This window comes from Rhagoletis pomonella, unplaced genomic scaffold (assembly GCF_013731165.1).
Source record: "Rhagoletis pomonella isolate Grant_MI unplaced genomic scaffold, Rhpom_1.0 Rhpom_scaffold_00001, whole genome shotgun sequence".
In the NCBI taxonomy this organism is placed as follows: Eukaryota; Metazoa; Arthropoda; class Insecta; order Diptera; family Tephritidae; genus Rhagoletis; species Rhagoletis pomonella.
In genome coordinates, this window is record NW_023458555.1 from 89,658,649 (window position 1) to 89,673,753 (window position 15,105).

Below are 15,105 nucleotides of genomic sequence, written 5' to 3' on the forward strand. Positions count from 1 at the left end.
ATTCAAAATATTCTTTTTTATTCCACCTAGAATGATTTGGGGATATACAGGGTGTCCCAGAAGTAACGTGCCAAACTTTAGGGCAAGGTAGGTGGGGGGGTGAGCTCACTGATAAACAAAAAATTTTCAGGTAAAAGTGTCACCGTTTTTGAAATATTTACATTTTTTCGAATTTAAAAAAAATCGTGCCTTTTCATGTGTTTTCTTTAACTGCAACTACAAACCGGGCAATACTTAGTAAATTTTTTATGTAAAATACTTCCAGATAGTTGCCTCTCCATACTCAAATGCAATGTAGTTAAAATAAATTAAGGAACCATCATAAAATTAGGACTATTTCTGGATTTTTAACTTTTTGATATTTTCTTCCCCAACTTTGACTATCTCGGGTGAAAAAAAAATGTACTGAGCTATAACTTTACATTACATAAAAAATTGCTCATTTAATAAAGATTTCAGAAAGGTGCCACACTTACTGTTTTGAATGGAAAAAAAAAGTTATAGCCGCTTTTGTGAGTAAAGGACTGAGACACGCTAGAATGTATTTAATAGATTTAAATTGAATTTGCTCTTGTTACCGTCAAATGACATGCTAAATAGTACAAAGGTACATAATTACTTGCTCCTGACATTATTTTATGTTACTTACCGGAATTCGGACTAGAGTCTATAACAAGGGCTATATCTATTAATATTTTGTGTGAAGGATGGGTTCACGTGAAATAAGATATACATGAGTTGTTTGAAGAAAAATTTATTCATTTATTGATAAAATATGCTCAAATTGGCGACCTTCTACTCTAATACAAGCTCGGCACCTTTTAAGAAAAGACGCTTTTAGAGATTTTAAACTCAATTGGGCTATCTCAGCAGCAGCTCCATTTATTTGTTCCCGCAAATGCTCTTCGTTTTGAATCGTTTTTGAATAAATTTTGTCCTTAAGACAGCCCCAGTAGAAAAAATCTAATGGATTCAGGTCTGGCGATCTAGCGGGCCACGTGATTGGCCCGTATCGTCCAATCCATCGGCGAGGATAAGTTTCGTCTAAATGAGCTCTTACTTCACGCCCGTAGTGAGCAGGGCACCCGTCATTTTGCAGCCATAGTCTTCGCCGCAGGTTTAAGGGTACATCTTCCAAAAGAGTTGGAAGCCGTTCCTGAAGGAACTCTAAATAACTGTGAGAGTTGAGCGTTGGCGGCATAAATTTATTTTGTACCGGTACTGCGAACGATCTTCTCTCATTTCGTGAGGATTGTATATCTGCCAACTGTGAAGGTTATGTAAATTAAAATAACCATCACGTTTGCATGATGATTCATCGCTCCAAATCATTTTATTAAAAAAGTTGAGGTCTGATTCATGCATTCGCAACATTTCACGGCAAAATCTAACCCTCGACAGATAATCTCTTCCTTGTAGAACACGTTGAATGTGGTAGGGATGAAATCGATGGTCGTTTAAAGCTTAGTGAACTGTAGTTTTTGGTATTCCCGTCCGTCTTTCCATCATTCTCACTGAAGTCGATGGACCTAGATCCACTTCCTCTAACACAACTTCAACATCCACCGTTGCAGGACGTCCTGTTTCGCCGCCACGCCTTCCAGGTATGCGACCTTAAAAAAGTGAAAAATTATAGTTAACAAGCAAGCAAACAAGAAAGGTGTAAAAATCACTTACCTTCATATATTTCTCTATGGGTCCGGGCGAATACTTCTCGACCCGGATGTCGACGATTGGGGTATCGCTCTGCATAGAGTCTTTGAGCAGCTCTGGCATTACAGCAAGCTTCACCATAAATTAGGTGAATATCCGCATATTCATGCGACGTATACTGCGTGTTCTCTGTCATAGTATTAATAACACAATGTTCGAACGGTCCAATTTCACAAAATCCACTTTCACTAATTCCGGTAAGTAACATAAAATAATGTCAAGAGCAAGTAATTATGTACCTTTGTACTATTTAGCATGTCATTTGACGGTAACAAGAGCAAATTCAATTTAAATCTATTAAATACATTCTAGCGTGTCTCAGTCCTTTACCCACAAAAGCGGCTATAACTTTTTTTTTTCTATTCAAAACAGTAAGTTTGGCACCTTTCTGAAATCTTTATTAAATGAGCAATTTTTTTATGTAATGTAAAGTTATAGCTCAGTACATATTTTTTTCACCCGAGATAGTCAAAGTTGGGGAAGAAAATATCAAAAAGTTAAAAATACAGAAATAGTCCTAATTTTATGATGGTTCCTTAATTTATTTTAACTACATTGCATTTGAGTATGGAGAGGCAACTATCTGGAAGTATTTTGCATAAAAAATTTACTAAGTATTGCCCGGTTTGTAGTTGCAGTTAAAGAAAACACATGAAAAGGCACGATTTTTTTTAAATTCGAAAAAATGTAAATATTTCAAAAACGGTGACACTTTTACCTGAAAATTTTTTGTTTATCAGTGAGCTCACCCCCCCACCTACCTTGCCCTAAAGTTGGGCACGTTACTTCTGGGACACCCTGTATGTCTCCTCCAAGAACAAGATCGACTTGTTCATTCACAAAAAATCTTTTGTCTGCCAAGATCAGATCAGGAAACGCTTGTTGTGTGAGTGCGCTGACATCACACGTCGGCAGATTTCCTGTAAGATTTGGAAGAACGAGGACTAGGGCATCAATCGAGATAAGTGGGTCAACGGGTGACCGCAGTTGGATTGAACACGCTTCTTTCACTTGAGCTGAAACCGTCTTGTTGATACCCGAAACTTGTGCCAACATCTTCTTAGTTGGCAAATTGATTCTGCGTCTGAGCCTCTCCGTTATGAAGGAACACTCAGAGCCAGAATCAATTAATGCTCTGGCAGCGAAGTCTGTGCCATTAAAATGAATATTTACTCGCGCTGTGCCGAGTAAAACACCTTTGCATGTATTCGCGTGATGTGATTGCACGTTTTTTACAGGCTTAGCTTTACCTTTTGAGGCTTGGTTACGTTGTTGTGCTTGCCTGGATGTCGATGGCAAGTTGTCTGCAGGATTTGAAGTAATTTCCCTGATAGCTGTTTTAGGCGGTGCTGTCTGATTGTGTAGGAGCGTATGGTGTCGAGAATGGCAATTGGCGCAATTGTAAGAACTCGTGCATTTCGACACCGAATGTCCGAAAGACAGACAGTTAAAACAGCTATTGTTTGTTTTTACAAAAGATATTCTATCATATATGTATTCTATGCTCGTTGCTTTGGCACATTTTGCACCTGTGTTTGGCGACACTAGTTTGAAAAACGCCAAGTTTCTTATGAGAAGATTCAGAGGAATGCTTGTGACTTGGCACTTTCGGTGTCTTTGAAGTCTTGATTCCTCTTAAACCTGATACCGATTCTAATGTTTGGAACCTACTTGAAAGGAATCGGTCCATATCTATCCACTTCGAAATCTCTGTTTTATTTTCAACCGATTGTTCCCACAGAGAAAGGGTTTCTTCAGGTAATTTAGTGGAGCACAGGTACGTAATAATAGGATCCCAGTTGGAAATGTCAATTTTGTGACTTTCTAGGGAGGATATACAATTATTGATATCCCTTTGCAACGTTTTGATTGAACTCCCGCATTCGATTTCGACCGTACTCAAGTTGAAAAGAATCTTCAACTGAGTATTCACGAGGATCCTTTTATTCTCGTATCTATCGCAAAGATTTTTCCAGGCTATGTCAAAGCCTTCATTTGTTAAGTCACACTTATTTACGATTTCCCTGGCTTCACCCTGCATTTTCTGATTGAGGTAATAAAGTTTTTGTATGGGTGTAATTCGCTTATTCAGAATATAAATGGCCGTGAACATATCACGAAAAGTTGGCCATGACAGATAGTCACCTTTAAAAACGTCAATATCGCACGGTGGAAGATGTAAACTATGCGACGCTGGTGACATATCTTCACTTTCCTTTTCTGACTTTTCCAGCTTTTCCGAATATTCATTAATTTTCGTCATACACCGCACAAAAGCCGCGTAGCAAGTTTTATTTTTCTTTCGTATCGTACTAAGATCCTTGGCAGTAGTCGTTTCTGCTGCCAGGAGTTCGTCAAATAAAACTTTGGCTTTCTCCCACATGACGCTAAGCTCGCTTTGCTGGATTCTCAGCGAATGTTTGGTATGCTCGCTTGTGGGAGTGCTTAGAAAATCTGTGTCAAATTCAATGACCGAATCGGCTAAGCGGATGTATGTCTCCATTTTGATTTTATTTTATCTGCGTAATTACCACCTCACAAAACTTTCAGAAGTATATCACCGGTAAACAGCTCAGCGTATGCCGAACTTGAAATATTAATATATGTATGTATAACACAACGCAAAAACCTCTGTTAATCTGACCCAATTTATCAGTGCTATGATAAAGCAGAACTGCCCACCAAGGTAACCAGCAATTTAGCCAGGAATTAATAAACGAACGTGTTTAATTTTTCTCAAAAATGTATAAATAAATGATATTTATATGTTTATTCAAACGATTCAAAGGTATAAACTGATATAAGATATTGCTCGCCAACCAAATGGTAAAAAAATCTTTATATGTATAAATGTATGTATCCGCTTAATGTGCATATATGTGTATGTACATATGTAAAACGAATAGCTAATATATAAAACCGTACACAGCAATTATTTTTCGAAATGGTGCCAAAATATAATTTTTGTATTTAACGCAAACGCGAAAGTGATTTTGTGGAATTCGTTCGTACAAAAGGGTGAAATATTGTAAGTTCACAAGGTTGAGTGCAGTGAAAAGTTTGGTTATGAAAACCGAAAACCGTGCAGTGTTGTTGTTGGCAAACTTCGGCGGGAAAGGTGCAAGTCACACAGAAAATGTGATTAATAAATTAAAATGATTAAACTAATCACCGAAAAGCAAACGTCTTGCAAATTAAAATCACGCAAATTCAGAAGAAATAAAATAACCAACAACAATCACTGAAGTTCTTTATTGAAATGCCTGTGGAGGCCACTTATGTATGTGCGTGTGAGTGTCACTCGAAGCACTTCTGTTGCCCTTAAACTTCAAAGTTTTTCACAAATCACCCGCGTTCGATGTATTTTGTTTAATTAAATCTACTATTTTTTTTTTTTTTCTTTTCTCACAATCACTTATTTTGGCATCAAGTTTCACAACCACGTACCTTTAAAATCTTAATAGAAGAAGTTTTCTTTTGTGTGTACAGATGGCTCGTATGTGTATGGATGTGCGCACAAGTTATCCAGAGGTTTGTGGTCACTTTTTCTCCTCAAAGATACGTCTTCCGTAACAAATTCAATGCTTCTTTGTTCTTAAGAGCTCAGCGGTTGGCGATCAATTTGGTGCTGGTGAAGAATAAGTTTTTACTTGGATGGCGACGAAGGACCAGTGTTAAATCGCCACAACGATTGGAACCAGTTGTGCCGGTTTGTTTTCCGCAAAAGAAAGAACACAAAGTGGTATTAGTATTTTGATTAATTTAAATATGTGGATTTATTCATATAAAAATGTGCTGTGGATATATATATATATACAAATGGCTTTTGTAGATTACCTTTGAATACGCTGTAGTATGGTGGCTGGATCACGTCCTCTTCTCTGGATGCTCGAAAAAAAAGTAAGTGAACAGTTTTTTATTATAATGGCGGTAGCCTGCCAAGATGTTTTCAAGTAGTAGTATTCCAATAACGGAAACAAGGGGAAAGTTAACAGCGGCAATGTTTTTATCTTGATAATGTTATCAGGCAAAATGTTGCCCATGGAGACCGCATATTGCTCTTGGCAAGCAATAATTATCAGAGCTTTTATCTTGATAAATATTGCCAGCAATTTGGTACTTTGACAGCTACATTTTCATTTGCGCGATAGCTTCGTGGAGACAACATTATCGATATTTCAATATAAATAAAAGCACAAATTGAACAGTTTTCTATTAAAATATGTGTTATTATTTGCTTGGGTGTGAAATAGCATATTTTTTAACCTTTTTAATTGATGAAATCCGGCAAAAATTGACATCTTATAAATGCTTTTATCAAGATAAAAAATGCCCACGCACAAATATTGCCGCTGATAAAATTTTTATCAGGCAATAAAAATGACAGTTGGTAGGCAAAAACTTTTGCCTGTGGAGACGGGCCGTTAGAAAGAGAATAGACAAAAAGGGGCATAGGATTCCATACTTGTAAGTATATACGATGGTGATGAGTGTGTTGTCATGCCAGAGAAAATCGTTAAGGCTCTGGATGCAGTTCTGGTAACTCAAAAGCTTAGTGTTGATCTTATTTCAAACCCTGTTGATGCTAAATTCAAGGATTTATCGAAACAATTTGATGCAATAAAAGATCTAATAATCTCCTTGCATTCGACCAACAACTCGAGTGCAAATAACCTTAACGCTGTGAATGCTGATATGATGGCTGCGGAATTCAATGCCAGAAAAACTGCTGCTAATATTTCTTACAACAATAACTACTATTGTTCCTCGCCTGGTGTTTTTGAGCTTTCCGCTGTCCCTCATGCATTTAATTCGCCACGGGCACAGTTTGTCAGTAACGTTAACGGTATCTCTCCCGCTCATTTGGATTCTGCTGTGACAATCGCTTCAGCTGTCAATACACTTGTAACTAACACTAGCACATACACCTCTGTTACTGCGCCTACATCGCTGTCATCCGTTGCTCTTCAATCTACACCTGCTGTCTCTCTTAGCACTGCTTCTACTAGACCATCTTGCTCGTCGTTCGTTGATGCTGTTTTGTTGGCTAATACTAATACTAATACTAGTTCGCATGGCTCTAATACTGTGCGTCAAGTTGGTGGCCTCATGGATACAACTACTGTCGCAGATTGCACTGTCAATTTACCTGCTGTTACCACTACCACCACGAAGCCATCAACCCCATGCACTGCTAATGCTGTTGTTGCGCTAGTACATCTTTACCCGATATGAGCTACGCTGCTGCTGGCGCTAATTCCGTGCAATCGAATGGAAATCGCTCTGTTAGGTCTCCTGCCGGTGCTATTGCGGAAATCAACACTGATGATTCTTATAATTCTGCTGCTGTTAAATCTTCATCTGTCAGGCCGACTGCTGTTAGTACAATGCCAACCACAAGTGGTACGAATGTTAAACATGGCAACATACATGAACGAAGTGCTGATAAATCTGTTGATGCTATTGCGGCCGCTAATGAAGATGGTGGCGACTCTGCTGCTGCCCGAAATTTAAATAGGCCCAAACGCATAAACATTGTTCATGGGCGTAATAATAATACAGATCTCGAGGTGGTCATTAAAAAGAAATGGTTGCACATTTCCTCCTTTAAACCGTCTGTATCTGAGGAAAACCTTATTGCGTATGTATCTAAACATGCAAAGATCGATAGTACACACCTGATGTGCTACAAATTAGTAAAGAAAGGAACCATAACAACAATAAGGTAATTTGGGACCTTTCCTGCGAGAGGCCCAGAGCGTGCGTAGTGCTAAAGAATAATATTAATTACTTTTGCATTACAGAATTTCTTACACAGGATCTGGTAGCGGTCCAAGCTACCTTAAGGGTCAACGGGAAGGAACTGGAGGTGGTCTTGGCTGCAGCCTACTTTCCGGGGGACAACGCCAACGTGCCGCCTCTTGAGGTACAGCAGCTGCTGGAATTTTGCCGCAGGAAACGACTTCCGGCGATTCTTGGCTGCGATGCGAACGCCCACAATATAGAGTGGGGCAGCTCGGACACAAACCGTAGGGGTGAGTGCTTATTAGAATATATTATCAGTGAAGACCTGTGCATCCATAATGTCGGTAATGAACCAACGTTCATAACCAGGGTCAGAGAGGAGGTACTCGACATCACTCTCAGCAACAGACTGGCCAGCCCTCTGATCGTTCAGTGGCGGGTCTCATCTGAGCCCTCACTGTCGGATCACAGGATTATCCGATTTGCACTGGGAGCTGAGGTTCTGACAGGTCACCCAAAGAGGAACCCCAGGAAAACAGACTGGGATAAATATGAAGAGGTACTTAGGTTGAACCTAAGCAGAATAGAGGCACAACATAGAAAGGTGGATTGTATGGAGTTAGAGGACAGGGTCAACAAGCTGAACGGCACCATTCTGGATGCCTTTACCTCCAGCTGTCCCGTGTCAAAGCCAAAAGGGAAAGCTCAGCCTCCCTGGTGGACACGGGAACTCTCAGTTCTTAGGAAAGATGTGCGAAGACTTTTCAACAGGGCAAAGCGCACCGGGAGCTGGGAGGAGTACTCAGTCTGTCTAACAAAATACAATAAGGAGATTAGGAAGGCCAAGCGTAGCAGCTTCAGAACCTTTTGTGAGAATATCGCATCTACTCCTGCAGCTGCTAGGCTGCATAAAGCCTTAGCGAGAGACAACACAGGGACCAGACTGGCTATTAGGCTACCTAATGGGGCCTTTTCAGGTAATGAACAGGAGAGGGCACTCGCCCTGCTATCGGCCCACTTTCCGGACGCCATTCCCACCGCTGGGGATACGTTGTTCCGTGCGTTCAGGCCATCCCCACCGGACTGGAAGGTGGCTAGAAGCCTTATAAACCGGCAAACAGTGCGGTGGGCTCTGGACTCCTTCGAACGGTACAAGGCCCCTGGGGTGGATGGTGTATGTCCGGCGCTACTAAAGCAGGGCGGGGAGCTCTTACTGCCACATCTGGTGGACATTATGAGGGACAGTCTAGCACTGGCTCACATTCCCAAGGTGTGGCAAAGGGCTAGGGTTACTTTTATCCCGAAGGTAGGTAAGAGGGATTACTCTCTTGCCAAGTCATTCAGGCCGATAAGTCTCACATCCTTTATGTTAAAGGCAATGGAGAAAATTATTGACCATGAAATCAGGTATAACACTCTAAAACAAACCCCTCTGCATTCCAACCAGCACGCGTACAGGGTGGGGAGATCCACGGATACTGCGCTGTATGCCTTAACGGAGGAAATACAAGGGGCCTTTGAGTGTGATGAGGTGGTGCTCTGTGCCTTCCTCGATATCGAGGGGGCCTTCGATAACGCCTCCCATTTGGGAGTCGACAGAGCTCTTGGGAAACATAACGTTCAGCCAACCATCCGAAGATGGATAGCAAGGTTACTTCAGACCAGGATTGCCGAAACTGAAGTCGGTGACAGCGTCGTTCAAATACAAACGACTAAAGGGTGCCCACAAGGGGGGGTATTATCTCCTCTACTGTGGAGCTTAGTTGTGGACGAACTCCTACAGATACTCACTAACGAGGGCGTCCGCTGCCAAGGGTACGCGGACGACATAGTGATTATCGCTAGAGGGAAGTTCGCAAGTACTCTCTGTGACATCGTCCAAAAAGGACTTAACCTTGCGAAAAGGTGGTGCACAGACGTAGGTCTAAATATCAACCCTTCTAAGACAGCCATAGTCCCCTTCACCAAGAAACGAAATCTCCAGGGGATGAGGAACTTGACCTTGGACGGGGTCGCAATCAGTGTCGCCACAGAGGTTAGGTATCTGGGGCTTACCCTGGACTCCAAGCTTCTGTGGAGGGCCCATGTAGATGCGGTCACCTCTAAGGCCACGAGAGCGGTGATGGTGTGCAAACGTCTGGCGGGTAAATCCTGGGGGTGCACTCCGAGGATCCTCAGATGGATGTACACAATGATAGTGAAACCAATAGTGACTTATGGTGCGGTGGCTTGGTATTCCAGGACTACTATAGGAACGGTGAGGCAGACCCTCTCCAAGATTAACGTCTGGCATGTGTTTGCATTACGGGAGCAATGCGCACATGCCCGACGGCAGCGCTAGAGGTAATGCTGGAACTCGAGCCACTGCATCTCTCAATTGAACAGGCTGCAAAGCGAACCCTCCTTAACTTTGCGAGAGAGGGCTTCGGCAAAGGCAAGGTGTTATCATCTAGGAACAGGGACAAGCTAGGCACCCAGCTCCCCCTGGCTTTGTTCCCCAGGGACGATATCAACAGAGAGGTGACATTCAAGAGAAATTTCAGGACCCACACTTATAGCAAGGCGACCTGGTGTACCTCTATTATGGAGAGTCACATACAGGCGAGCACAATACAGTGGTACACGGACGGCTCTAAAACACCCGCGGGGATTGGAGCAGGCGTGTACGGCCCTAGGCTGAAGCTTTCGGTGTCCCTGGGGACTTTCCCTAGCATCTTTCAAGCGGAGGTCTATGCCATCAGTATGTGCGCTGAGATTAATATTCGCAGGAACTATAGGAATGAAAGGATACTTATACTAAGTGATAGCCAGGCGGCATTAAGGGCCCTCGCATCATTCGAGATCAAGTCCTCCTTGGTTAGGGAGTGTGTCGAGAGGCTCAATGCTCTGGCGGAGGTCAATGATATCCAACTAATGTGGGTACCAGGGCACATGGGGGTCGCAGGAAATGAGGAAGCTGATCATCTGGCCAGAACGGCCGCTTCCTCGACCCCGATAGGACCTGAGCCCTTTCTGGCAGTAGGACCAAACACCATAAAGGAAATGCTCAGAAGGGACAACAGCAAACTGAGGGATTTACACTGGCTTGGCACCATGGGCCAACGTCAGGCAAAAAGCTTATTAGGAGGTTACAATCTGTCAAGATACAGGCTTCTCATGGATCTCCCGAAAGAGAAACTAAGGATTATTACAGGTTTTTTGACGGGCCATTGTAGGCTCAGAGGGCACCTGCATAAATTAGGTATCTGGTCCAGCGACCTGTGTCGCTTTTGCGATGCAGCCAAAGAGACCCCTCTACACCTTCTTATGGAGTGTGATGCCGTTGCACGCAGGAGGTATAGGAGCATAGGGCATGTCTGGCCAAGAGAGGAGCACATACACTCACTGTCCCCGGGGTCTATTATGAAATTTATAGACACTCTGGGGCTGGTTGATGTATTGTGATGAGCTAGGGGCACAATAGACCTACTGGTCGCAGTGCCATACCCAACCAACTATCTATCTAACTATCTAAAGAAAGGAACTCCACTTGAGAGTCTTCGGAGCGTGAACTTTAAGATTGGTGTGATATCTTCACTCTACAACAACATCTTAAATCCAAATGTGTGGCCGTTTGATATCATTGTGGGGCCCTTTCGATTTTTTCAACCAGAAGCTAACCAAGGAAGTTCCAAATAGTGTTATACAGCCTAATGCCGAATATACATGCAAAAATCTGAATATATACTTCCAGAATATGGGTGGAATGCGCACAAAAGCTAAAGAAGTCTTTCTTTGTTCTTCACGTATGGATTATGACATTTTCCTGACTTATAGGAAAGACCGTGATGCTGAGAAAACTGGCCACTTCAAAGGGGGTGGTGTACTAATTGCTTTAAGGCATAGTCTAAGGTCGTCATTTTTTTAATTGCTCAACCACGATACTCTAATTGACAAACTATGTGTGCGCGTTGTTGGCTCGTTCGGCTCTTTGTTTATCTGAGTATCATATGTCCCACCTAACAGTTCAGATGAGTTATATAACTATCACTTAGAGAATATCACACACATCTATGAAAGTAATGGAAATTGTAATCTTTGTATTCTTGGCGACTTCAATCTCCCTGGCATCAACTGGACATGCTTTCAAAACTCGTGGCGCCTTACCCCAACCAACGTTACTCGTTCGCATGAAATAAACTTTATTGATAGTCTTTTTAGCCTCAATCTTACGCAAATTAATTGCATATTCAATAAGTTATCTAAATTATTAGATCTAGTGTTTGTAGACGAAAGTTTGATATCTAATCTCTCTGAATGTAAGACTCCGATCTGTTATTCTGATATGCATCATAATCCCCTTATTGTTTCTTTAGAGTTTTTTGATAAGCTCCCCTTAATACAAAATAATAGGATTTCCTACAATTTTCGGGATGCAAATTATGACGTCATAAACCTGGATATAAATAACGTAAATTGGTGTGATATCTTCAATTCAAAAGATGTTAATGCCTCTTATGAAACCTTTCTTTGCATTATGTCTGAAGTCTTCTCTGAGCAACTGGCTGCTTTACCCTCCAAGCCTCAAAAAATTACCCTGGTACTCTGTCACTCTAAAAAATAAGAGAAATAAATGCTACAAGCGCCATATGGCAAATATTCACAATACTTATCTCAAAGAGCAATACCTTAACTATGCGAAACAGTTTAATGTTCTTGATAAATTTCTTTATAACCATTACATTAGGAGACTTGAGTCTGAAATTAAAGACAACCCAAAAGCTTTTTGGAATTTCGTATGCTCTAAGCGGGGTAGTTCTAATATTCCGACATGCATGTACTTTAACGGTCAATCCTCGAAATCTCTACCAGATACTGTGGAACTTTTTGCAAAATTTTTCAGCTCGAATTTCGCCTGTGAGAGTGATTCTATAAATCTACCACGAAATTACTGGCCGACCCAACGCCTAGATCTTGGCTCATTGATTGTCTCGACATCTGACATTACTTTCGCCATGTCTACCCTAACTCCGACATTGGAATGTGATTCTGATGGTTTTTGTGCCCACTTCGTTAAACGATGTAGTCTGTCATTATGTATTCCTTTATGTCATATATTCAACCTATCTCTTTCAACTGGATTATTTATTAACAGATGGAAAATTGCGTCTATAACCCCAGTCTTTAAATCTGGAAATAGAAACGATATCACAAATTATAGGCCTATTCTAAACTGTCTGTCTGCTCAAAGCTATTCGAAAAAGTGATACATTTTAAACTCTCGTTTCTTGCCAAAAGAATGATCGAGCCCCACCAACCTGGTTTTGTAGCTGGTCGTTCAACGGTCACTAATTTAGCTTCTTTTTCAGAATTTTGTGTTTCTTCCTTCAAAGATGGCTCGCAGATAGACACCATTTATACGGACTTTTCTAAAGCCTTCTATAAGGTACCACACCTATTATTGCTACACAAGTTGGAGTGCATTGGTGTTCACTCTAATTTCCTAGCTTGGCTAAAGTCTTACCTTACAAATAGGACTCTGTCTGTTCATATCGATGATTGTAAATCTAATCCCTTTGTTGTAACATCAGGTGTACCCCAGGGTAGCATTCTTGGCCCCCTATTGTTTTTCCTGTTTATAAACGATATTAGCTCCTGTTTCAAACACGCCAGTTTTTTATTGTATGCCGATGATTTAAAACTCTTTCGTAGAATAACCTCCTCATCTGATGTTATCTTTCTTCAGGAAGATTTAGATCGTCTTTTAAATTGGTGTGAATATAATAAACTGTCTTTGAATGTAAAAAAGTGCTTTAAGATGACCTTATCTAAATCTCAAAATACCCTTACTTCAAATTACTACCTCGTATACCATCAGCTTACTTCTGTCAGTGAATTTGTAGATCTTGGTGTTGTGTTTGACTCGAATTTTTCATTTATAAATCATGTTTGTCATTTACTCCCAAAAGTTTATAGTAATTTAGCATTTATTCGTAGATATGCCAAGGATTTTAGAGACCCTTACACTCGGAAAGCATTATTTTATTCCTTAGTACGATCTAAACTTGAGTATGCCTCTATTATATGGAGCCCTATCGATAATTCTCACGCCTCTAGGATTGAGCGAGTTCAAAAGGTGTTTATTCGATTTGCCCTCGCTTCTCTTAACTTCTCAGATCCGATTCCCTCATATTACTCCCGGTGTAAACTAATAAATTTGCTATCATTGGAAAATAGAAGGCGTACCCAATTACTCTTATTCGTCTTCGATCTAATCTCTGGCTCCATTGACTGCCCATCTCTTCTTGAGCCCTTTAATGTGCCTCTCAGAACTCTTCGCTCTCACATCCCCTTTTACGTTCCTGCAGTTAAGACTAACTACTCATCTTTTGCGCCTATTTTTCGAGGCCTTGTGGAATTTAACAATATCTCAAAGAGCTTAGATATCGACTTTTCGTTTCCAAGAAGTGTTTTTAAGTGCCGGTTACTCAATGTCTGGTTAACACTGATCTGCGGTTAAACATCGTTATCGACGACTTCGACTCCATGCATATAACAGGGAGTCGGTAACGTCGATAAATATACTTAACCGGAGATTAGTGTTACCCAGACATTGAGTAACCGGCCCTAAATCATCTCTTGAAACCTATTTTCGTAATTGTACATATACTAGTCACCGTTAATACTTTTAAGCCTACTTCTAGTCTGTAAGATTGTAAATCATAGACTGAATAAAGATGAAATATAAAATATAAATGTAAATATAAACAGCTGCTTGCAGAAGAGCTTTCGCCAAGGTACGTCAGGAGGCATCTCTATGAACTGACGGACGAAGTCCAGAGGTTTATTAAACATAGATAAATTTTTACTAGCAACTATTTGCTAGTAAGAAAAACAGCTGATGGCATGATGCTTATTGTAAATCACATTAAGAAAATAATTGTTTGTGGAACACTGGGCTGTTCAGCCCTATTCTGCATTTCGATTGCGTTGACGCATTCCGCTCCGCAAGAATCGAACTTAGGTATTCTGCGTTACGAACGAATCGAAAGAGGAAGAGAGAAAACATCTTTCGAAATCAGCTGTTTGCCTAGGAATGTGTGAAATCGAAACAAAACAAAGAAATATTTCCCACCAAACTATAGCAGCTTATGAAGTTAAAGTTTGTGAATATTTTAAAGTAACTAAATATACTTAATATTATTTGTAATTTAAAAATAAAATTTCGTTTGTGCTTTATTTAAGTGGAAACATAATTATAAAAATGAAATCCATAGCCGAGGCGTTATTGCTTGAAGAGGAGAACAAGTCCCAGATTGCTGATGCGGAAATTGAAAGGCGGAGATTTAGGGACATGTTTGATCTTTCTCAGATAAGTGAAGAGTCCTAAATTCATCATGAACTGTATCACTCATCGCTCAAATCCAGTGAAACTATAAACGTTGTTTGAGCACTCCACAACATTTGCATTTACTACAGAGTGGAAGATTTGAACGCAATTGAATCCCATTTTGAAAGCCGTCAGGAGGAGGGGAAGAACAAAGCTTATCCTTCCATAGCAAATCGAATTCGAGACATACACACCAGGGAATGGCATTGGTTGATCGTCAACTGTTCATACTCATTCAATACCGCTGCTTTGTATGACTGAGCAGCGGCGTTGGCTTA